We start from the raw sequence: 25,946 nt of genomic DNA on the forward strand, positions 1-25,946 counted from the left end.
TTCAGTTGATAAAACGTTGCAGAATTTTGATAATCAATAAGTGTCTTTTAGAAACTTAACGTGGTTGGAAATCGATTATTACGCTCAGCACTCTGAAATTAATAAGGTTTACTTTGACTTCAATTAATATAAATATACAGTAGCTTTGAATATATGTAGAATGCCAAAAACATTTTTATTTGATTCTACATATAGAAGAAGAGAAGTAATGGCATTAAATACAGTAAAAGAGTATCATTAAAAGTGCACTTGAGACTACGATAAGCATTATCTGTAAAGAAAATGGCCAAATGTAAAGAAACCAACAAAATAAAGACTCTTGGCATTACAATAAAACGACAAAATTTGGGTCATATCTTGCTTTATATATTTTGGGGTGCTAAACACGGAAGTAGTGCTTAAAATGGCAGACTGGCTCTTGTTTTCGAAAAAAAAAAAGTAGTTTTTTTATATTTATACAAGGTATGTTTTATTTATATGGTAGTAAGATGTAGCTACGAACATACGTGTAACAAATGTGTGATATTTTCACCTTTCGCTTGTATTCAGCTTCGGGGGCATCCTTTTCACCATTCAACAATAATCGGCTAACATGGCAGCACTCCATTTGCTTTTGTACCATCGCTGCGATGTCTTGATGGAAGCACTCCCATGTTCCTCGCTGACGGCACCACAGTTTGACGGAAGAAATCCAGGTGTAAGTGCAAGAAATGCATCTTCAATAACATGTTGCACCCCACTTTTTCGTAAGAAGTTATGGGATCTTCCACAAGCTGCCGGCTTTAACATTTCCTAGAAAGCCAGTCGAAACATTCTGAAAAGCTTTCCGCGCTGATTTCTAGCTATCACACTAAAGACACATTCGAACTGTTCGTCTTTGTAAAGTTGCCTTATTTGTGGATCAAAGAAAACGCTTGCCTTAATTTTCTCTGTACTAAGTCTTGATAGGAATCATATTGAGCAAACCTTAACTTGGGCTAGTTCTGCGAACAAGATCCTAGACAGCCTCTTTCCACAGGAAATAGACATGGAGACGCTACAAAGACACATTGTTTCCAAAAATTTAGAATATAAATCAGATATACAAGAAAGAGAATTTATTCTTGATGAGTTAACTTTGGCAATGGACCGGGCCTGGATAAAATAGAAGTAACTGTTATGAAAAGGGCATATTCACTAACTCCAGAGCTGTATTTAAGTATGTATAAATAAAGGAAGGACAATTGAAAGTTATATTAAAAGGAACAGATCAGTCTAATGAATGATACTGGTGCATATCAGCCGATTGCTCCTCCTTTCGGTTCTGGGCAAAGTTCATGAATGGCTCTGTGTGGGCAGATTGATGTTTAAATATAATGAAAATTCTGTGTCCTCAGAAAGCTTTAAAAAAGGATTAAGTGCTGAGGATGCAGTACATAGATTAGTCCGGACTGTAGAGGAGAGCGATTCGAAATATGTACTAGTAGTCTATATTGATTTCAAGGGTGGTTTCGATCTACTCTGGTGAGAGAGTATAATAGCAAGAATAAGAATAATTGAATGTTTTGGTACCTTATATTCAGTGTTTAGAGACTATTTTAGTGATCGAAGAATTATAGTTAAGACACTATACATATACTGAAATTACAAGAAGTGTATTATGTGGAAGTCCTCAAGGCTCGGTGACAGGTACCTTCGTCTGGAATACTGTCTTAAATGAATTCTTAAACAAGAACATAAAGGAACAATGTACAAAGCCTATGCCAATGATTTAGCAATTCTGATTACTGGGAATTCTCGTTCTCAATTAGAGAACAGAGCTGAAAATGTATTAACAGAATTCTGCAGATAGTCAAGAATCAATAAGTTGCAGATTGCACAAGACTGTGAAAATGCTATTGAAAGGTAAGTTAAGCATGAATAGATCACCGACTGTCAGGCTGATGGGGAAGCAGTTCGATATGCCAAAGTTACAAAATATTTAGGAATACAAGTTGAAGAAAGGCTGTTTCTTTACTGAGAATGCTCAATATCTTAAAAATAAGATTCTGACATTGTATGCCAAGCTCTGGAGGGTTATAAGATCTGATTGGGGTATAAAAGGCCGGGCCATAAACCTTTTGTATGAATTTCTATTTGTTCCCATCATGACATATGCCTCAGTAGCTTGGGTACAATAAGGTGGTAATGCAAAAATATACTTAACAGGCACAGAGATTTGCCTTATTGGGTGTGATCAGTGAATGCAGAACTGCCTCCTCAGAGGCTCTACAGATAATATCTGGGAAGATGCCTGTTAAGTATGTTATACTGCTGAGTGGTTTATTATATTATACCAAGAAAAATATAAGAAAGACTATTCTGAGAGTACCATCTTGCCCAGATGAAAAAAACGTTTATGTGCGATCAGATCTTAAAACTGAGAAAGCACGAATATTGCAAGAACTGATGGCTTTATGGCAAAATTCTAATAAAGGAAGACAGATATATCTGTTTTTGGCTCAAGTTGGATTAGTAAATAAAAAGAAGCCTTGGCTGCAATTCGGCTTATATGCAACATTCTTAATAACAGACATGGCTTGGTATATAGATTGTTCCAACTAGGTTTAAAAGAGCGAGGAGTTTGTCAATTCGGACATGAGGAAACTTCTCAACATATGTTGGAATATTATGTCAATTAAAAACTAACCTTGGAGAAGTCTTCTGGCGTGGATTTAAAAGAGGCTCTTTGTTCACAGAGATAAGATTGTTTAAGTATTTTAATGGCTTTGTAAATGCTGTGTTTGGAAGACGGAAAAACATTACTAGATAGTAGACGCCAGCCTCCTCGCGGAAGGGATGGAAATTTCTTTGACTAAAAAAATGGATTAAAAAGTTGTCAAGATATATTCTCTTCATAGTAGGCTAAGTGGCACTAACAAAGTTTTGTTTCTCTCGTTTATGTTATTTTTATAATTAACCGTTTTTTGAACTCTACAGCTCAGTCATTAAGAAAAGTGTCCCAAGCCGTGGATGGGCTTCGGCCTAGGGAATGATTGAACATATGGTATCTTAAATGTAACATTTAAAATTAACTAAATGCAACAAGACATAATACTTTAAAAGTTATTTAGAGTTTAATATCTATATAATATTGGTGTAGGTACACCATAGATAACTCTTAAGAAACTACGATGGTAGTGGTAGGCATTTTCTCTATCACAGATTGTGCTCTTCCTTCACAACGAGTTGCCATGGTATTGCACTACTGCGAATAAGAACCGTTTCACTAATAGAGAAGACTATTGTTACCAGGGTACCTGCCCACCCACCTATGATAAGCCAATAGCTTTGACACGGTGCCGTCTGCGTGGTGGTACTCACTGAGAATAAGTAACAATAGTAGTAGTGGTATGTGATGCAAGAAAGCAAGTGTATGAGCTTATACAGCATTAGCCAAAAAAAAAAAAAAAAAATTCACACAACCGTTCCCTTTAAATGTTTGTCCAGTTCCTCCTTAAATTTATTCAACCTATCAACTTCCACAACGACAGATGGAAGTTTGTTCCAGCAATTAACCACCCGCTGGCTAAAGGCAAATTTCCGCACATCTATTCTACATCTAACTTTCCTTAATTTGGATTTATGCCCCCTTTGGTTCGTAATCTGAACAAATGGAAGAATCCCATCAGAATTCAGCGTGCTCAACCCATTCAAGGCCTTATACACCTCAATCAGATCACCTCGCAGGTGCCTAGTCTCCAACCGCTGCAATTTGCAAAACTTAAGCCTCTCTTCAAAGGATCCCTTCATTCCCCCTCACCAATCTTGTTGCCCTTCTCTGTACACGCTCAAACAAATCTACATCCTTCCTAAAATGAGGCCTCCAGACCTGTACGCAGTACTCAAAGGGTGGCCTGACCATTGCCTTATACAGAGGGACAATCGCCTCCTTTTCCTTGCTAGCAAAATTCCTATATTCCTAAATATAGTCTTTTCTATTAGCGAAGCGTTGCTTATTCGAGGTAGTGAAATACCACGGCAACTCGTTGTGAAGGAAGAGCACAATATGAGATAAAGCAAATGATGCCTACCACACTACCAACCTAGTTTCTTAAGAGTTATCTATGGTGTACCTACACCGATACTTAAATGTAATGTACTAAGTATTGAGATTTTCTCTTGCAATCATGTGAATGCAGGACCGTTCCCTTACAAAGCCTACACGAAATTTTTCATGAGCCCCAGTTTGATGTGGAGTGGTGGACACAGACTTTATTTGGATCTACCAGAGGCTCAAATGCTATATTCTTCATTCCAAGTGTTAATGATTTTCGTTGAAGCAAACTCCTCTTCTCGTAGTGCAATCCGTGGCACGACTACCCCACTCGCAGAGAAAACAACAATATTTAGCGTAGCCATTTTGTAGTCGTAATAAAATAGTGATTAAATTTAAAATACCATATAAATAAATAAATATTCATTTATTGCAAATACAGCAAGCCCATCACAGCACATGGCTAGGGGCAGATAAGAATTCAGAGGATATATCTGCTACTCATACTTCTGATAGTGTACACCTAAGGGGACATTCTCGATATTTGCGTATGTTTCTTTTATGTCGACGGCATACGCAAGAAGTATTTAAGGCAGTATATAAGGCAGCATATATAAGGCTGCGAAAGGCACTGCCATTGTGTAATAACACAGCCTTAAGGCTAACTTTAGAAGTATCTATAAATAGTCGCCTCTTGTTCATTGCTGCCATTAGACCATCAACATCCTTACAACGAGCGAGTTCACCTTCTGTTTGATTAAATTTATCATAGTCTTTATTTCGAGTAAGAAACGTTGTCACTTTCACAGAATGGTGTAGAAGATCCCACAGTTGTAAGCTCAAGGCCAAAAGCTCTGTCTTATTCTTCGGCAGTTCATTAAGCTCACTTTCTGTGATCTTATGTGGTTCAGAAGGATAGAGGTTTGGAAAAAAATGGTGGATTCCTTCTACTTCTTCGTGTATATCAAGTTGATATTTATCGGAGTATACAGAAAAACGGTCGGGTAGTTCAAGAATAGATAGTATTGACCTTAAGGCGCGATGGTACATTTGGGTACATTAATGTTCACTTTTTCTTCATTCTCATCCCTTTTCTAATAGGAAGAACTATACAGAAGTAACAGTCTGTGAGGTGATTTGTTGGCCCCTCCATATCATGGGCACTGCGAAAGGCATAAAATGTCCCTTTCGATTCATCCACGCATTGAGTTTTGATGAACAGGTAGAGCAACATGTGCGGAGCCCAGTGTTTGTCCTCGTCGCCTGCTTTACACCCAAAGTAAAAGTAGGCCTTTTTTATCGCTCGAGTTAAGGATCGCTTTTTTGAAGCTAACGTGACTTATTCACATACGTAACAGAAGTCATCCAGACTATTCACACAATTATGGAGAATATTAATCTTACACGATAAATACTGCGTAAAACGTAGGAACTCAAAAAGAACAAATCACCCAGTACCTATCCATATTTGAGGATTATTGCAACAGAGTTGAAGATGCATTTGAGGCGACAACTTTTTATGATACAGAACGAGGCGAGAGTCGACGATCACGTGATAAGAGCGTAATGGTACTGAAACTGCGGTGTTGCCATGCGTTTTGTAGACAGCCGTAGTTGATAATGTAGAGTAACTCCAACAGCAAATTATCTTTGTACAGTCCTTGCTACACTTCCCAACAGCAAGATTATCCTTGGGGCGGATGTAAATTGTCGCTCTCCTACCTGGTACAGCCTGACCACTGATCGCTCTGGGTGCTACAATGGGCAGCTTCTTGAAGATTTCTTGGCCACTTCTCTCTTCCTGGTCCTGAACAAGCCCAATAACCTATCTACCTATTCCAGCACTCTGTGGAAATCCACAAAAGCACAGAAGACGCACTGTAAAGAAGCTGAGACTACAGAGAAGCTCTGCAGTCTTAGTTTCTACCTACTAATAGCAATACATTTCGCTGGAGCCTTCTACAGGCTCTGGTGGGCAAGTATTCTTCGCAGACTTAGGTAAGCAAATATTCCATAAGTTTATACAAATGCATCCAAAACTACTTATCAAATAGGAAAATTACAATCTCCTCAACGTACCGAAGAATCTCCAGGTCTATCTACAGAGGGTGCCCCCAGGGTTCAGTCCCTGGCCCTTTTCTGTGGAACATTGTCATGGATGAGCTTCTTGGACTGGACCTAGGTTCAACTATACCAGCCATTGAAGATGTCACCATCCCAATTGAGGCTGACAGCAGAGCTTCTCTGGAAACCAGAGGAAACCAGGCACTTCAAATCCTTTAGGATTGGGCAGCCCTACACAAGCTAAGACTCTCACCCCAAAAGACACAATCCTTCTCCTGAAAGGATCACTGCAGCCTACCAGAAACCCCACTATAAAACTTCAAGGCCAAACCATCAAGCTAGTTTCTACGTTAAAACTACTGGGAACAGTACTTGACCCTAAGCTCACTTTCTCTTCGCATCATGCACACCTCCACACGAAAGTGAGAAATTACACTGCTCCCATTACACGGGTGAGTCGTCGTGATTGGGGATTGAATCGACGCACCCTTAAGGTTCTGTATAAATCAATCTTCCTTTCCTTCATAGCATATGGATCTGGGGTCTGGTTTCGCAGGGAAACTGTTTACAACAACAAAAGTAAACTGGGAACCGTCCAGTGCACCATCCTTTTTACTATTACAAGGGCCTGCTGCACGGTTAGCAACCCAGTTCTTCAGCAACTATTCTTGGACACTCCATCAATAACCTGAATGAAATCAGGCATGAAAAGAAACAAATCGCCACCCTACTATTTCAGACCTGGCAGGACAGATGGACTGCTACCGTCAAAAGGCCCAATCACGAAGAAATTTATACCTTACGTGAATGCCGTATTTCCCAAATCTCCAAATTGGTTATCTCCTGGTCTTTATCCCACCTACCTCATTACCGGACACGGATCAATAAACCACAAACTAACATCCATGGGAATTACTGACAACCCCTACTGTGCGTGTGGTAAAATAGAAGACTGGAACCATTTAGTATATACCTGTCAACACTATGAGGGCCTCCGCAGCATCCTGTTTACTCGCATACAAGACAACCCTCAAGGAAATGAACACTTATTCATCACAGAAGAAAACTAATACTATGAGTTTACCAAGTTTGCACAAGCCCTCTTCACAAGACGGAGCACCATATTGCCAACGCATAATAAGAACATTCCAAACATCTGGTCCTAACCAAACTGGCCAACCGATCTTAATCAGGATAGGATTAACTGGCCCACGGGCCACCTGATTCACCAGTGGCAACTTACACGCAGCACTCTTGCTATGTCTCATTTATCCTCCTCCCCGGGTTCTCCTTTCACTCAATGGCGCTTATTGCTCCATTGATATTGATAACCTGGAGGATGCCTTCGCCTACATCCTCCATATTTCTAGCTAAACCCCCCTTTCTTGCGTACATCTGTACTTCCCCGACTCTACCTTTTTTTTTTTTTTTTTGTCTCCGTCCATGAAGCTCTGGCGACCCTGGCGGAGACAAGCCAGAGAATAATGAGCAGCCTGGCTACCTCTTAGTGGTGTGTGCGGGCAACGTGGAGTCCCACCAGGGGCCCTGCGGCCAAATGCCAGAACACACAACAGAACCTAACGCAATATGTCATATACAACACACAACACTTCTCTGGTATTTATAGTAGTACTGTATTTCTTCACAGCGTACATATGGCACAGATGTGGGAAACCACAGGTGGCGCCTGACCCTAATACTATGCACCCTATGTAGAGTAACTCGATGATATGACACTCCAACTGTAATTCGAAAAATTTTAATGTGATTTTCGTGTTCAGCAGCATGCAATTAGTCAAGACCGGCTATTTTCGTTTACGCATCATTTTGCGTGTTAAACAACTTTAACTCTCCAGATCATAATTATATGTGATGATAACTTCTTCCACCTCTTCAATAACGAGAACCAATTCCTACATTTTTGTTTATAATCTCTAGTTCCATAAATTCCATTAAAAAGAAAAGGGGAAACACTATGAGAAACAAGCTGAATTAAAAATAGATATTTTTGATTTGGGTTATACATATGAATGAAAATACCAGGAAGCATTTACTTCCATCGAAAACAGCGTTAATCTTATTACCGCCATAATGTCACAAACTATTAAAGTCAACTCAGAGCAAACATTAATGAGCAGTGCTGCATGGAGAACCACCGACTTAGGTATACTTCCGTGTTCTAAAAGCGCACGGCAGTTCTACTTTCGGCTAATAGACCGACACAGATGATAATTAAAGATGAAAGCCAAAAGAGCAAATCGAAAAGCAAATGAGAAAAAAGGGAAAACATTTTCTTCTTGAAGTCTACATGCTTCCACTTTTATGCTCAATTCCTTAAGAAAAACTTTTTTTAACGTGCAATAATTAGAACGATGGACGTTGATTTATGCCAACAACCAGCAGCGTTCGCTCTGTCTGGAGAAAAACATTATTTTTGAAATTGCATCAATTTTTACCTGGAAAGGTACAAACGCAGCATCTGCGTATTCATTTACTTTCTCTCCACCCAGTTACCTTTTATTTCGTTACGTTACATACATTTAAACATAGTTTAATACGATTGTTCCCAGAGTTTTCTGTCCATAGGTTAAACAAACAACACATATTTAGAGGAAGAGCAGTACACGTTATTTATTTTTGCAAGGATGATAAATTCTTCATTTAACACAGCTTCTTAAGTTAAGTATGGCTAATCTAATAGGACTTCATGCAATCTTGCGTTTGTTTTACTTCTAACAAATTCTTTGCCTGACCTCAGATGGGTGAACTGCATACTTGCATTCCGACCTTTTAGCATTCCACAATCCACCCGCTTACGGCAGAACACTTTCCAGCCTTTCCTTTTCAAATGATTTTCCCTTTTTTTTTTGCCTCTGCCGTGATGCCTTAATGCGTTGCGCTATGACGATAAAAATAGCCTTATTTCACTCTTGTTGCATCCTATAATTGTATTAGCAATGTTCTGGAGAAGGCTTATGGGAGATTTGCTCTGCCTACCCATTTCCTGACACTCTTTGTTACTTAAATGTTTCTCTCCATGGGGTTCCCCACTCGTTTTAATCTTTCTGATGCCCTTTTCCATTCACTGCAGCCATAATATCAGCCCGTGAATCTCTAAAAATGTCCCAGTTTTGCTGGCTCATAAAAGAGGAAATTGGATGAAAATTACCTTAGCACGTTTCGGCAGAACTGCTTTTGTTAAGGTTAGCGTTCGAGGGAATTAAAAACATTTAAGAGATGAAGTTCAGATAGGGCTATCTGAATTTAGTCGGAATCTTGTTTCTACTCAGGCACAGTTAAAAATTTTGTACTTTTTAAAAGAAAGATGTAATGAAGATTGAAAACAAAAACAATTAATAAAATAACTAAATGTATTTCCAATTTTAAAAATTGGCATTTATTTCTCTTTGATAGTGTGTTCGTGGTTTTACTGAAAATTGAACAGTTTCTTAAATTTAGCCTATCTAACTTTAATGACTGCTAATAATCACCGTAAGATGCTTTGTACCGGCATCAGCCATTAATCCATCATACAGCCAGTTTGATATAGCTGTCACTTCACGATAGCAAAAGCTTAAATGACAACCAATCTGAAACTTTGATCAATATACAATGCACTTTGAAAGGTACTTCGCAAAATTGCACATTTCAAAGCACCATAAGTTATCCATACCCCTCACCTATACAGAAGAACTCTTTATTGCATACATTTTGAAAGCATTTTTCAAACTTTTTTGGATCTCTGCTCAGCATCCTTTAAGCTATTTATCTCCCTGACAACTATTGTCTCTCATATGTGTTCAATGAATTTTGAAGTGACTATTATATTACCATAAGCTCCCAACAAGGAATACTATTAGCTGTCCTCATTGCAGCGTTCTAGAAAATTTTGTAGCGATTAGTCAGAACTATCTTCTGATATGCTGAAGACGAAGTGTTTCATCACAAAGGAACACAGTTGTACTCTGGAAATAAACCATCAGCTATGTGATTAGATGTTCTTTCTCGATACTTACTTTCATACAATTAGTTTAGACTTGATCTCACCAAATACGCTAAACTCACATAATATCAACCGGAAGAGTAAGAATAGTTAATGCATTTTCCAGGGAAACCAGTAAAAGCAATTTATTACTTTATGGACCTTGGTCTCAACTGGGATGAGGGTCACACCTTTTAGAAACAAAGGAAACATACTACCAATAGGCAATTAGAGAGAAGCTTATTGCATTAAATTCCAAGCTGTCCATACTATACCATCCTTCAATGCATAGTTCCAATTCCGATGTTTTCTTCCATGAATTGGTCCTCTGCTTCCCCATAAATCCTCTGCTCTAATCTTCCCCATCATCCTTCCTAGATGGAATATTGGCTACTAAATCCCTTAATTTCCAAATCCACTTTCTATATAAAATTGAATCAGCCCATAGCGCTAAAAAACTGTAACAAACATTCTTCACAGCTTAGTCCAACTTATCAAAGGAAATTTAGATCATCATATTCTGAAAAACGTTATATGCCCACGAACAGAAAGAACTGAAGCCAACACGCTTTTTTCTACACAACTCAGCTATATCTAAATAAATAAAACACACTGGAATTTTAACACCCGCTTATGAGAAGATACCAGACAGAGAAAATACACATTGAGACATACTCGCTCGTTTTCATTTCTCTTTGAGATTATCGATGAATGAAACTATGGACCGAAACAGAAAGGTCCCCCTAAGAAGCGACCATTTCAGGAGATATTATACGGAACTATGCAAGAAGCTAACAAAAATATACACTCATTTATCACTGGATTAGGACTACTTACATATTACCGTTCAGTTCACCGTTCGCACGGATAGCAGCCGACACATCTACTGGAGTGAATGTGTAAGATATTTACCTAATTATTCACTCCAATAGATGTCTGAAGACGTCCGTGGGGGATCTACATCCATGCTGCCTGCAAGGCTTTCCACAGTGCCGGTATAGATGACGGTGGCATGTCCGTACGCCTTACTTCCCGTTGCAAAACATCCCACTGCGGTTCAAGTGGATTGAAGTCAGGCGAATTTGGAGGCCAATCAAGATGGATGGCATCTTCACTGTGTTCCTTGAACCATTCCTGCAGAGCTCGGGCACCTGGATGACATGGCGTATTATCGTCTTGGAAGATCCCGTTTTTGTCCAGGAGAAAATGCAACATGGCAGGGTGCACATGGTCTCCTAAGAGCTGTCTGTAGACTTCACCAATGAAACGTTCGTCCATACGCACCAGAGGTCATAGTTCTTGGCAGCAAAAGCAACCACCGATAACTGCCTAGATAGCGGGCACCATGCACGATGGTTCCATGGACTAGCGTTTATTGACCACACGAAGGTGTCCGTCGGCATGCTGCACCAGGTATTTGGAGTCATCCGACCAGCACACTCGTTTCCAGTCCTCCAATGTCAGCATAGGCGTATTTTTGACAACGCAGCATTCGCCGTCGACGATGATCAGCGGTCAGGAGGAAATACCTACATCAGTGTCATTCATCACATTAGTCAATGAAGAGCAGTAACCATTTATAACCACCCTTTGTCTCCTACCACTTAACCACCCCTTTATCCATATGCTTACTTTATGATACAAACCTTTCACATGGTAAAGGATTAAATGTGGCTGGAATTTCGACTAATGTCTTTGTATCATCGACATATCAAAAGTCTTATTTCAGTAGTCAAAATACACAGGAACTGTTAAAACAAAGAGAATGCGTTGCAGGCAGTCATAAGAACTCAATACAATTAACTCAACATATTTTAAGACAGTGAATACATTGCCATTAAGTAAAATATTTAAAAATTCAGTTCCCTTTGTGATATTCATAAGTCACAGTTTTGAAACGATTTACTAAAGCTAATTTCTAAAATGAAGTTATTGAAAAATTCGGACAGCTAGTCTAGAGTATTGTTAATGATCAGTGAATTTTTTGATTAGTGGCAACCAGAAATACTAAAGATGACTGGAACCGAGTACGTACTGTAGTAATCCGTGGGTGGATTGGGAAGACAAAATAAAGTTGTTAGCATTGAGCGTGAATTTTGATAGGTTATAATTTTTAGAAAATGCTTTATGAAGGACTTTTCCAGACGCCATCATAGGCAACAGAGTGCATATAAGCATCGTCCTCCCACACCCCGTGGAAAAGGACCTGCTTTCGAATCCCGTCAATGGCGTGAGGAATTTTTATGGGCCTCTTTCACAACTTGGCTGAGTTAGTCGATCTCAAGCCAGGGTTGCATAGTTCTTTCTTCTGGAAACTCAAGATTCTCGTCCAGCAAACAGATGAACACAAGAAATTTACAGATAATATATCCGGAGTAATATAAGTCGCTGATACGCTTAAAATCCTATAACTTTTCTAAACAGTGTGGAAAAACAGCAGTCACAACAGCTGCTTGACGCGATTGCTCTTTTGAGTTCTTCCATTTACAGCATTTTTTAGGTTTTAAAGTATTTACTTTTAAACGAAATTTATAAATTTCCATTTCGCAATAACTTAGTGAATGGAAAGATTTTTACGACTTTGAGGAGATAAATGGAGCTATCAGGGTAAGACAATCAGATAAAATAAAAAAAAACGCGAAGTCTACAAGGCAGTTTGTGAACAATTCCCAAGAGTAAATCGTAAGTAGTTCGGAGCAAGTTGGCTGTTAAGGAAATGTCTGCAGAAGATTGTTCTCTGTACAGTGTGTGAGCGTGACAAAAGACTCGAGTCACAATGGTTAAAAAAATAGCTTTCGTTATCGGAGAGTGATCAGAATCAAATGAGAAATTAAATATAATGTCAAAGAGGAAAGTGCTCGGAGAAAATTTGGTGAAGAGTTTGTTCTTTATGTGCTGGGCAGATAGCAAATGATCAAAAATGAATTATTAACAATGATCAAAGAAGTCAGTTAAGAGGAGAGTATTTGGAATTAGTTGCCACACCGCTATAACATACATTTAAAAAGTTATTTTTCAAGACAACCCCAGGGGCTCAACATCTGGTGGGTACGGACTTGGCACACCCAAGGTCCTGAGCTGCATATCATCAGTCGTCTCTTCCTTGGTGATTCCCCTCTCTCTCTCTCTCGCACATGTCGCTAATAATAAAGACGTGGTTGTCTGTTTTTCACCTTCAATAAACTTAGAAACTTGAATTTTGAAACCTTCGAAATCTGGGGTTTGAAAGTTGAATCAAAGGAACTTTTTCTTTTCGAATTTTCAATGTGACTTCATCAACAATGAAATAGTGTTTTTCGACTGCGCTTTCGATTAGGATATCCTTTGTCAAGTTGGCTGATCGGAACTTTTGATCATCTGTTAATGCGCAACAAGGATTTCTCACAGGGCCGATCTATAGCAAGATGCAATAACATAGAACGATAGCAAATTCGATATAAGTTTAAAACCGGTTGGATTGGTGAGTTCAAAATCAGACGAGGTTTAATGTTGTCAGAGTCAATCGCGAATTATTTTATTCTTGAATTGAAGAGAAAAGCAAAAACCTCAAGCTTCTCAGATGATTGAAAACGGATCCGAGATGAAAACATCGTTTATCGAATGCAGAGTTGGTTTAGGATTTCTGCCTTAAAGAAGACTACAAGAAAAACTAATGCACTAAGAAAGCAAACAAAATAAGGGTACCTAGCAAATGACAGCTCAATCAGCACATTGTAAGATGTAGATCTTACAAATTAAAATAGAAATATTTGTTTTGCTAAAATCCAGGGAGGGCACAATGGAAAGTGAGGATTAGCATTAATGCCCGAGTATCAATTTAATTTAAAGATAGTAAATATTAAAACTGGATATTAAGTTTTAATGCAAATAAAGTTAAAGTTTGGAGAACACTGGATTTAGTAAAGGACAGATTTAAGCGTGGAAATTAAAAGTGGCAAAACGGGTAAACAAGTAATTTAAATAATACTGGAGAACAAAGAGACAGCGCAATGACTAGAGAGAAGTGGTGCCATTTGAGAATAGGTGTGAAAGGGTTGCTGGGGGAAAGAACAATAGGACGTGAAACGGGATTTACGAAGAGTGTCTTTTGATCTAAGCGACTGTTAGAAACTAAACAGGGAATGAGTGGACTTCCAGTGTTCGCATCAAAAGAAAACGGCGTCAGACTGACTAATATTTGAGTGTTCGGATACATTTAGATAGAAAAGTGTGAAAACGAAATTGGATGTTTTGGAGGTTGCCGGCAAACATGAAAGGGTCATACTGCGTGTGAAAAATTAAGACGTTTCTAGAGAAAGGTTGGTTTGTGCGCTGAGGAGACAGCTTGAGAGAATTGTTTTGGCAAATAGAAAGGAATGGAAAATTAAACAGGATATGGGGATTGGTTAGGGGCCTTGGAGGAGTTCCAAACTTGAGAGAAAGAGTAAAGTTCGGGGGGAAGAAAAATTGAGAAAGTGGTCCATTCGGTATCTGACTTGTGTGTGGTGTGTTCTAAGGGGAGAAGGTCGTGAATTGAAGTAGAGGTAGGCGAGTTTGGCAATGTAGAACTTGTAGAAAAAGTCTGAAGAGTAACTCGCGAAGGAACAGTTCAGGGGTTCCAGCTACCACCCATAGAAAATGAGTGTACACATGTACCTATATAGCCTACCTGAGATGGTGCATCCTGTGTGCCACTAAGGAAAGCAGAGTGCCCAAGAAAGGGGAGAAACCCAGAGAGCCACATAACTGAAGTAAGCCTGTTCGTCACGGAGAAACGCTGAGTGCCATATAACTGAAGTAAGCCTTTCAGCTAAAAGGAAGCCTGAACGCAAGAAAGGGGGGATCAGAGGCCATATCGGAACGTATGTCTGTTCCTTTTGTTTTTTTTTTTATTGAACCCCGAACCGTTGGACTCATAATCTGAACTCCTGTAAGAAATTGATTGACAGTTCTTTCTAACGAAGTTAAATTTGAAATAGGCAAGTTAGTACTAAGGTTGAGATAGTTTGTAATGAATGTAGATGATTATGAATTAAAGTAAAGGTGATAAAGGGGATGAATAAGCTGATAACCAAAGAGTAATTAAGGTATAATGAGGGATTAATAGTGAATATTACTGATGTAAAAGGATACCAGTTGTAAAATCATTTCATGTGTAAAAGCTAGAAACAAATATTCTAAAAGAGTAATGAGTTGAAGTAAACATTACTGATGTAAGAGATAGAAAAAAATTGGTAATTAAAAGAATGATTGAGTAATCATCGAGGATTCAAATTAAGTAGAATACAACTGATGTTAATAATTCGAAAATTGAGAATAGTTGATGAGAGAGAGAGAGAGAGAGAGAGAGATAGTGTAGTGTACTGTACTGTAGTATGGTTTACATATGTATATGGAAATCGGTATGCTTGTATGTAATTATTTGTTTCTTTTATGTAAATGTTGTCTTTAATACTCATTAAAGGTTTGTATAAAAATGTGTCTAATGTTATGCTAACACACGCTTTACACACCCTTGAATTTGAAATTTTCTGTAAATTTCAGTCAGATTTGCATATGTGGGGGTGTTAAAAACGTCAGTAGAGATTTAAATGATTGCATTATAAGTTCATTCATTCATCTCCCCCCACAACATCTAAGAAAATATCAAAACAAAAATCTTACTAGTCCCATATTTGTATCAAGTGGTTTCACTTTGCTCACATCTTCTCTGATTGTGAAGATATATTATAGTGATTTCTCAATATTGTGTTTTCAGTAACAGCATGCAATACTATATTACACGTTCTTAGCGTTTTTTCACCAACCTTTCATAAAATAAAATAAGATAAAATAAAATAAGATAAAACACAACAAATTCCCGATAACTATATTTACAAAATTAATATATACGTATTACAATATTAAAAGTATTAAAACACAAGATTAAAATGCATTAAAATATACTAAGTTAAAAGCGATAAAATTCCGTAGCTTTCAAAGGCTCCAGCCTTCTTCAGCAGTATTCTCTATTATTCAGTACACCTTTAAATATCAGCAGGGAAATGGTAGACATCACATGTTTTCATTCTCACGTGTTCCGCTCTCTTGCATTGTGGAACCGGAAGTAGCTCGAACGGAAGTTCATCCTTTTTTAGGATAATAGTCTCTAAAAGTGGGTGAATCCGTACACCCCTATCCCTATTAATGTTAGTTGTAGAACTGATCCGCAAACTCTCGAGCCACTTACGGTCCCAAAACCTATGCGCCCGATCGGTGATAGTGGCATCGTCTGGGGAGATCTGGTGCTGCTTCTCCCAAAAATGCTCGGCCACGGCGGACTTGCCATACTCCGCATTCCTTATTGCTTTTTTGTGTTCCCCCAGACGATCTTTGAGACGACGTTTTGTCTCGCCTACATAACATTCCCCACAATCCGGGCATCTAATATTATATACGACCCCACTAACATCCTCTTTTTGAATGGGGTCCTTAACTTGAGACACAACTGTGAGCAGTCTTCGTCCCGGAAGCTGCACACAGCGTGTCTGATATTTTCTTAATACTCTAGTTATATAATCCGTCAAGCCCGGATAATAGGGAATGTATGCAGTAGATACTGGTATAAAAGATTCATCTCTCCTCTGATTTTCATTAATAAATTTATCTATAATCCTCTGGGGGTAACCACATTTAGCAAGATCCGCCGTGACACGTTCATACTCTGCTTTCCTATCATCGGGGTTACTGCAATGTGATTTCGCTCTATTAATTAACGTTCTTATCACACTGTTCCTATGATGGCTGGTCAGGGCTGAATCATAATGCGTATATTGCCCTTTACACATCGTTTTTCTAAAGACTTGTCTTTAACTGCTGGTCTTCCCTACAGACCAACACATCCAGGAACGGGAGAACTCCTCCATCTTCAACTTCCGATGTAAATTGTATGAATTGGGAGAAGCCATTTAAGATATTCAACACCTGATCTTCACTCCCCTTCCGAATAAATGTAAACGTATCGTCCACATACCTTTTCCAAGGGCGCATAGGGAGAACACTAGCATTAAATATTCTGGTCTCGAGCTCCTCCATAGCTAAATTTGCTATAATTGCGCTAATGGGGGAGCCCATAGCTGTACCATTAACCTGCTTATATATAATGTTATCAAAAACCATAGTGTTACTTGAGAGGCACAATTCTATACCCTTCCTGATATCTTCTGGATTAAGTTGTGTCCTAGTATTTAGGGTAGTATCCCTCTGTAAGACTATGTTTACACACCACACTCCATGGTCAATAGGAATACAAGTGAATAGCGATTTTACATCAAATGATATCATAATCTCATCCTCTTCTATACGCTGATTCCTAATAAAGTGCACAAATTCTTTACTATCCTTGATACTATAATCAGAGAGTCCTACTAGTGGAGACAACAGTTTGGCTAGAAAACCCGAAAGTGCATACGTCGGACTACCTATAAATGAGACTATAGGTCTGAGTGGCACATCTACTTTGTGAATTTTAGGTAAGCCATAAAACCTTGGCATTTGGCTACCTGTAGCATGTAGTATCCAATATTGTTCTTTAGAAATCTTATTAGATTTAAGCCAACTCTGCAACATTCCGTTCACTTGTCGCTCCAAACTAAGAAGTGGACTCTTCTGGATAACCTTATATGTTGTCTGATCTTCTAATAAACTCAACGCTTTATTCTTATACACTTCTTTATTAAGAACCACCGTTGCTTTGCCTTTATCAGCGGGTAAAATTATAATACTATCATCTTGTTTAAGGCTTCTTAATGCTAGTTTTTGCTTCACATTAAGATTGGAAGGAGCACTCTTAGCTTGACTAAGGATGGCTGCTATTTTCACTCGGGCTTCATTAGCTATATCTACGGGAAGTATATAATATTAGATGCCCGGATTGTGGGGAATGTTATGTAGGCGAGACAAAACGTCGAGGCGCAATATAGCCGAAGTTGCTCTTGCGCCATTAAACTCTAAACAACAACAACAACAAAACGGCGTCTCAAAGATCGTCTGGGGGAACACAAAAAAGCAATAAGGAATGCGGAGTATGGCAAGTCCGCCGTGGCCGAGCATTTTTGGGAGAAGCAGCACCAGATCTCCCCAGACGATGCCACTATCACCGATCGGGCGCATAGGTTTTGGGACCGTAAGTGGCTCGAGAGTTTGCGGATCAGTTCTACAACTAACATTAATAGGGATAGGGGTGTACGGATTCACCCACTTTTAGAGACTATTATCCTAAAAAAGGATGAACTTCCGTTCGAGCCACTTCCGGTTCCACAATGCAAGAGAGCGGAACACGTGAGAATGAAAACATGTGATGTCTACCATTACCCTGCTGATATTTAAAGGTGTACTGAATAATAGAGAATACTGCTGAAGAAGAAGGCTGGAGCCTTTGAAAGCTACGGAATTTTATCGCTTTTAACTTAGTATATTTGAATCTTGTGTTTTAATACTTTTAATACGTATATATTAATTTTGTAAATACAGGTTATTGTAAATATAGTTATCGGGAATTTGTTGTGTTTTATTTTATTTTATTTTATGAAAGGTTGGTGAAAAAAAAAAAAAAAAAAAAACGCTAAGAACGTGTAATATGAATATACCCAACCTCAAAGGCCTATTTGAGGAGCATGCAATACTTTGCTTTCCGTCCTTACAGCACGAAAATTGATGCTAAGAGCATTCCCAGCGGTGGGTACGTCACTTAGGGTATGGGGAAGCAATTTGTAGAAGAAAACAAGTTTAAATTTGGGGAGAAATTTCCACCGTAAACATGAGATAGAATGCATAACTTGGGATTAGATTTTTAATACAGTATCAGAACTTATAAATCTACAGATATTGTTCTATGTGCTTTCCTTCACTTGAGATAACATTCTGAAAACGAAGGGCTGCGTGCACACAGTTTCGCGTAACATCTCGTTGAGGATGTTGGCTACATGCTGTTTAATGCTTGCTTTCAAATTGACAAGCGTAAACTCTGTCTTTCAGGTATCCCCATTGCCAGAAATTACAGGGATTGAGAGCTCGTGGGATTGAGGGCTGGCCAGAACTGCGGAGTCTCTAGAAATGATGCGATCATTTCCGAATGTTGAACGGAGCAGTTCCTTCACTTGTCAACCAACGTGGGGAGGGGCACCATTTTGCGTGAACACTACAGGCTCCAAGCATTACCTTTATTGCTGAGCGGGAATAATCTTAGAAGAGCGCAGTACCGTGCACTAGTTACCGTACCACCTTACGGGGCCATGAGGAGTAGACCCTTCAAAAAAAAATGGTCCGATTATAAACTCTGCTGTGAATCCACACCATACTGTAACGTTTGGACTTTGTCTTTCATGCACAGCAGATGGACGAGAATATTCGACAGTTTTGTGCATGTATAGCCCCATGAAGACTGAAATGTGCCTCATCAGACCACAAGGTGATTCGACCCGATGTATCGTCAAGTCCATACGAGCCAGAAATCGTAAAGCAAAGTCTATTTGTTGTCGCTGATCACAAGACTTTAGTTCTTGTACTACGTGAATCTTGTAGGGGAACCAGCGTAAAATTATTCGAAGCACTTTACGTACAAAATGTAAAGTGTATTTTGTGTCAAACGGCACCAGGTATTTTCCCATCTCCGCGTTGCTTTCATTGTAGGTGTACCAGTTCGCTGGGAAGGCCACAGATTTAGAAGTGTATGGATTTTGTAAGTGTAGTGTTATGTATCGTTGTTCTTCTGGCCATTTAGCCGCTGGAGCCCTGCTGATGCCCAATGTTGGCAGGTCCTGCGACCTAATTTCCTGAAATTTCAGTGGCTAGGACCTAAAAAAAAAAAAAAAAAAATACAAGGATCGCGCGATTACATTCGCTGGGAGTTTCAGTCAGAGTGGAAGGGAGGCTGAAGGCAAAAGTCAGAAATATGGGACCAACAGGGAAGGCGACCCGAAGAGATCAGTGGGGCATACCCATACCCCACCAGGAGAAGAGAAGAATAGGGGTGACGGGGAACCGTCGCCTCCCACCACCAAGGATAAGGAAAAGAGTGGGCCGGGAAAGGGCGCGCGCCCCGACCAGATCGCCAAAAGGCAGTGATTTCTGCTAATTCCAATCAGGTGTTCACTCATATGTGGGTCTTGTCCTGACTATGGTGATCAGAGTCGTGCCCAGTGAGAATTCTTCCTAGGAAGGGAGAGGAGGTAGTTCCCATTTGATGGTCGGTTCCACGTTCCTTTCCTGTCGAAGTCATTCCAGTGTTTCTGTTCCGGTTTTACTCCAAGTCCTTGGCGCATATTATGTCTGCTTGGTGTCTATTCCTTATGCATTGTCTCCTTGGTAATTCTTTCCATCATTTCCTCTGTACTGTTGCTAATTTCTGTTCGTCTTCTGTTGAAGGCGTCTAGTGCGAAGCGGCTGAGGGCTTTGTATTCATCTTCTAAATCCAGGAGATAGTACCCCTGGTTTTTTTTTGGCAGGTATTTGATCTCGGTTAAGTCTGCATCTGTGTTCTTCATAGCTTGCTCAGTCATATGTGATATGCTGCCAGGTTTCCAGTTTACCACAGGTGCAGGTGGTCTCTTCTGTTATCCCAAGTGCATTGAGTTTTTCCTTAAATGGGCCATGGCCCGTCAGTAAGAAGGTTGTATTTTAACTCTGAGCAGAACCATGATGGTGCTTTTGGGTATATCTTTGCTACTATCGGTATGAATCGTCGTGTTACTTATCCCTTGGTGTAAGTCTCCCATCTGTGTTGCCACATCTGCAACACGTGAGCCACGATTCTTTGCTTCTCTGTTTTTCGGTTGCTGGTTAGGTCCAGGGTAAGGCCATAGATAGTGGCTGGCATGTCCTTTGAGAGTAGATACATCAGCAGACAGCGAGTCACCTCAAGTTCCATTGGTAGGACTCCCGCCAGGACCTGAAGGGCGTGGGTGCTCACCGTTTTCCATGCTCTAGTGGTAGTTAACAGTATATTTCGTTGTATGGTGTTCAGTCTTCTACTGACCACGGTTTCTGCTTTCTTGAAACAAATTGGTGATCCTTAGGTGATCGCTGGGATGAATATTGTTTTGTAGTACAGGGACAAGATTTTTATGTTGAGTTTCCAGTCCCTGCGAGATACTCTTGCTACGGGTGCGGCGTAGTTCTGCAAGTTTCTCTCTGAGGTAGGTGAGATGGGATGCAGAGAATAACTTTCCATCTATGATAATACCTAGATACTTTATTTGCTTTGTTAATTTAATGGTGGTTCCTGCTACTTTTATTTGCGGCGGTCGTCTGATATCTAAGGAGCCTCTCAGTAGGACTGAGCTTGTCTTGGTTGGTGAGATTTTAAGCATATGTGTTTTCGCCCAGTTTTGCAGGGTTTAGTGCTTCATTAGCATGTGTTTCAAGCCTCGTTCTGGAGTCCGCTTCCACTGTTAGGATCAGATCATCGGCAAAGGCCTGACTGGTCACGTTGCCAAGAATTCATCAAACATAACGTTCCACAGTAGCGACCCACTTTACGTATAGTAGACCAAGGAAGGTTAAAGTCTCTTGACACACCTCTGACTGGTAGTGTTTTGCATTCTGATTATTGAAACCGCTAATTCATCCACTACCTCCGTTCCGATATGTGATCGTCCCCTGCATGTAATTGCACCTAACTTCTTCAAATTTCTTTACTATTAGTTTTCGATGCTGCATTGGCGTTACTATTATTCTGGTAGAACAGTTTTACTAAAAGAGCACGTACTTTTTTGTAAGAGCCATAATGGTTATTAACGGTGACACTGGCCTTTATGCTTTTATCTAACAGGATGTCATTTGTGTAAACAGCGTGTCTTGAAGTAAATGACAACTTTTGCATATGTGAAGCGCCGTTTTTCCCCGGTGGTAGAAATTTGAACTATTTTTTTCTCTATAAATCGCTTCCCCATACCCTAAATGACATACCCACCGATTTTCACAGCGCTAACTCTAACCGTTTTGACACTAGGGTCTCCCTGAATAGGGAAACTTATTTTATAACCACCCGGTATAGATGTATTTTATCTGCAATGATGCAATGAAATTTCAACAGCCATTTAAACAAAAAATCGGCTATCATCCAGTCTTTCTACTTGAAATATATTGCGTAAGAAGGTTTTCTTCGCTAGAAAAGCACCCGCTTCAAAGATTTCCTAATCATCAGAGGATAGTTGCTCAGTTCCATTCATGTTTCCACCCAAAATTTTTAAATTTATACATTTTTGAGCCATTCATTACAGACCTCATCACTAACAGGAACTTTTCTCCATAAATATTTCTGAAAAAGAATGTTACTTCTTTTTTGGAAAATTAAATTATCCACTACTTGCCTTGAAAGGGCGCCTCCGTAGCCAGGTGGGCAGGAGCAGCAGCGCGTAACACACGCTTCTTGATTAGACCGGGGTTCGAGCCCGTGACCACCAAATACGGAGGATGTGGAAAGGTCAGGGAATGACCACCGCATATCCCCGGAGCAATATGGTCTTAGTTACTGCTACTAAAACCCAAATAACAACAACTTGCCTTGAATCCTTCATGATCCAATTTTTTTTCAAACTGTTCCGCTTTTCACGAATGAGTCCGAATCAAAGGTATGTTCTTTTCACAAAAAAAACAATTTTTTAAACAATAGTCTATCTAGATAACTTTCACTACTTTTCATTCGTTTCTTACTGCTAAACGGTTGCCTGCTTTGAAATTGCTATCTTATTTACTACACAAGTTATTGGAAAGAACCCCAAATTCAACAGCAATTACTGACTTCTCCGCAATTGAGTATTTAGTGTTCTCTCTGGTGCCATTCTGAACAGTGCTAAACCTTTTAGCAAAATGTAAGTAAAGTTTACTCTGAAAATAAAATCTAAACCAAAACAGGCTAAAAGAAATGCGCTGGAAGTGACCGTAGCACCAATTCACACGCTAATTAACAAGAAATTTTAAAGTTTCATTCCTTAATCTTTAATGGGAAGTTAGAAGTTCGGAATATTGGTGACTCTATTGTCAGGGAAACGGGGAACATGCTTTGTAAAAAGGATAGGTGGAATAGGACCAGGGTATGTCTGCCAGGGGCAAAGGTTGATGACGTTGTAGAGCGGATATCATCTTTTAAGGGCACAAAAGGTGATATAGTTGTACACGTTGGCACTAATGATATTAAGAGTAGGAGACCGGCGGAATTACTTAGCAAGTACAGGTCACTGTTGAAAAAAAGCCGTGAATTAGGGTTGAACTTGAAAGTGTCTGCAATTCTGCCCAGACACGATAGAAGGGAGTATATGATGAGAGCCTTGTCGATCAATTCGGCCCTGGAGGGATTGTGCAAGGCTCAAGGGGTAGAATTTTTTTCAGCCTGGACTGTACTTGTTAACAGGAGAGATTGCTTCTACAGGGATGGGATACACTTAAATAGAAAGGGTGCAAGAATTTTTGCTGATGCTGTCAAGGCAGTGTTAGGTGGGTCGGAAAACTGCTAGTTGGGGGGGATACAAGGACTAATAGATTAACAGTAGCCACTGGCAGAGGTGGAAGTGATTCTTGCACTGCGTCTATTGAAATGAGCAGAAGTCTGAAAAACAAGATGCAGGATATTTCAGAGACTGCTGGTAGTCATTGCGTTACAAGTAAACACATGGGTTGTGTTAGGGTAGCTAAGAATAGAAACAGGTGCATGTATACCTGCGTGTACACCAATGCTAGGAGTTTGGTAAATAAATTTGATGAATTTGAGGTATTGCTCAAAACATCAAAGGCAGATATTGTTGGATATCAGAGACGTGGTGTCACACAGATATAAGTAATGCGGAACTGGAATTTGGGGAATACAATGTATATAGAAAGGATAGACAGGACAGGAGGGGAGGAGGGGTTATGCTATTAATTAAGAAACACAAAGTCCAAGGAAGTGAAGCCAGTCGACATCGATGGACAGGGCAGTGTCGAGTCAGTTTGGTGTGACATAAGCATAGGGAAATCAAAATTGAGAGTAGGAGTGTGCTATAGGCCTAATGACTCTGATGAGTATAATAAGATATTGTACAGGGAAATAGAGTGGGCCAGTAAATCAGAGAGTCTTATAATGGGGGATTTTAATTTCCGAGATATTGACTGGAATTTGTGGGTTGGTCACTCGCACACTAGCAAGGCTTTTGTGGATTTATTGGATGATTGTTTTCTACATCAGCATGTTCGTGAGGCAACAAGAGGGAGCAATACTCTTGATCTGATTATCAGTAGTGATTCTTCATGCATTAAGAACCTGCAGATAAATGAACCACTAGGTGGCAGTGATCACAGTGTGTTGAAGTGGGATTTACTCAAGGAGGTAATTACCATCAGAGGTAAAGGGAAGGGTTTTTGTTTTCGTAAAGGCCACTATGATGGTCTGAGACAGTATTTAAATTCTATACAGTGGGACCAACTGATGATGTTACCAACAGCAAACTCAAAATGGGAAGCATTCAAGGAACTAATCTTGGAGGCTACCAGGCTTTACATACCAACTAAGAAATATTGTTCAAAGTTTAGGCCTAAATGGTTGTCAGATGAACTAATGAGACATGTGGCAGAGAAGAAAAATGCATGGGATACATACAAATTAATGGGTGACATAGAAGCCTATGATAGATATAAGTTGGTCTGTAACCAAGTCACAAAGGAGATTAGGCAGGCAAAGGCAGACTACGAAAAATCCTTGGCAAAGGATGCAAAGAAAAACAGAAAAGAGTTCTTTACATACTTGAACTCGAGAAGGAAAGGGATGAATCAGATTGGTCCACTGGATATTGATGGTTCAACAGTTGAGGATCCTGCTCAGGTGGCTAACAAGCTAAACGAGTATTTTGCATCTACATTCACGCATGAGGAGTTATTCAGGAAGGAGAATGATGTAGGTAAAGTAAATATTGGCAGTGAGCTGGATGATTTTGTAATAACTGAGAGGAAGGTGGAGGAGAGATTGTTGAGGATAAACATAAAAAAGGCACCTGGGGTGGGTGGGATCTATCCAGTTATATTAAAGGAGGCAGCAAAGGAAGTATGCAAACCTCTAGCCATAATTATGAGAGCTTCTTTGGACTCAGGGGAGGTACCCATAGACTGGAGATGTGCAAATGTAACCCCTATTCACAAAGGAGGATCAAAGGCTGACACAAGTAATTATAGACCTGTTAGTTTAACTTCTGTTCCAGGTAAATTAATGGAGGCACTGGTTAAAGAAGCACTGCAGGATCATCTAGACAAGAATTCAGTTATAGCTCAGACGTAGCATGGTTTTGTTAAGGGCAGGTCTTGCCTGACCAATTTGATTGGATACTATGATGTAGTCACAAAAGAACTGGATGCAGGGAATAACTTTGATATTGTATATTTGGATCTTAGAAAGGCTTTTGATACTGTTGCACATGGAAGACTGCTGCACAAATTGGAGCAGTGTGGCATTGGAGGCAAATTGCTGCTCTGGATAAGGGGATGGTTGAGTGGCAGAAGACAGAGAGTGGTAATCAATGGACACTGCTCAACGTGGACTAATGTTATTAGTGGAGTTCCTCAAGGTTCAGTGTTGGGTCCATTGTTGTTTTCGGTGTTTATGAATGATATTGATGATGGGATATCAAGTTTAATGTCTAAGTTTGCAGATGATACAAAGGTTGGCAGGGTCGTTAAGGACATTACTGACGCTATGCTGCTGCAACAGGATCTGGAAAGGTTGAACAGATGGGCTGAGAGGTGGCAAATGAAGTTTAACATTGACAAATGTAAAGTACTACATATGGGAAACAGTAACCCCAGAGCAATGTATCAACTCTGCGGTACTACACTGACAGTGGTGGAGAATGAAAAGGACCTGGGGGTAATTGTGCAGGCAGATATGAAGTTCTCTGAGCAGTG

The sequence above is a fragment of the Mastigoproctus giganteus genome, chromosome 9 (assembly GCF_048544385.1).
Source record: "Mastigoproctus giganteus isolate SK-2022 chromosome 9, ASM4854438v1, whole genome shotgun sequence".
In the NCBI taxonomy this organism is placed as follows: domain Eukaryota; kingdom Metazoa; phylum Arthropoda; class Arachnida; order Uropygi; family Thelyphonidae; genus Mastigoproctus; species Mastigoproctus giganteus.